The sequence below is a fragment of the Neopelma chrysocephalum genome, unplaced genomic scaffold (genome assembly GCF_003984885.1).
Source record: "Neopelma chrysocephalum unplaced genomic scaffold, ASM398488v2 Primary Assembly neopelma1_65, whole genome shotgun sequence".
Classification (NCBI taxonomy): domain Eukaryota; kingdom Metazoa; phylum Chordata; class Aves; order Passeriformes; family Pipridae; genus Neopelma; species Neopelma chrysocephalum.
Genome location: NW_020897722.1, coordinates 5,789,768 through 5,790,841, shown reverse-complemented (window position 1 = coordinate 5,790,841; position 1,074 = coordinate 5,789,768).

Below are 1,074 nucleotides of genomic sequence, written 5' to 3'. Positions count from 1 at the left end.
GGAGATGGGTGTGAGGATGAAGATGGGGATGGGCATTGGGATGGGAAAGGAGCTGGGGCAACAGGGCCTGGGGAAGGGCGTGGAGATGAGTTCGAGGGTGGTGGTGAGATGGTGTGGTGATGAAGACAAGGGCTCTCCAGCTTCCCCAGGGAGACGCAAGCATTCCCATTCCTGCAAATTCCCTGTTGTACAGGCGCTCAAAGGGATGAGAGTGCAGGGCTGTCCTGCCTGTGGGACACGTCTCAAATAAGGGAGAATGACACAGAAAATGTTGGGCTGGTGTGCTCCAGAGCACACTGGAGTGCATCAGCCCTTTGCCTTTTCCATTTTTATTTTGTTTTTTCATCAAGACTTCAGCTGCTGCACCATCCCTCTGGATTGTGATGCTTATCTTATGTTACTTCCAAACTTCAAAATAAATCCAGAGAGCTTGATGAGAGCATGAATTCAGTCACAACAGGCTGATGCTCAGGGCCCCATTGCAGGACTTCAGTGTGTGCTGACTGGTCAGGGTGGACAAGCATCAGCTGCAGCTGTGGATTTGCACAAGTCAACCGAATAAAAACTTTTCCAGTTGGTCTCTGTCTTTAAATGCTTATCTCACTTTGACAAGGCACCTTGGGATCAAGGTGTGTTTCAGAAATGTTGATCTTTGAAGGTGTGTAACAGACTGGCTTTGCACAGGGGAGGTGAGGACTGTTGGTTTGATGACATTTGTTACAGGACTGAGAAATGTTGTTCAGCCCCTGCTCTCCCCAGAAAACACCTGACTCTGCTGTAGTACATGACTCAGATGCTGAGTGGAGCCATGAGGTCAAAGGGGAGCTTTAGGAAGGCATATGCTGACTGATTGTGAAGGTCAGTTTGTGCTGTTGAACTCTGGGAATGGCATGTGTCACTCCTCCATCTTCCACGTCACCCAGCCACGTGATATCCCTGTGACTCCTGCTGTGGGTGCCAGTTTACAGCACACCCACTTGGTGCTCTTCCCAAGAGCACAGTCCTGCTAGATTAAAATTATGCCATGTCATCAGCCAGACGCTCTTCCCGGGCCTTCCCACTTAATTTAATTTT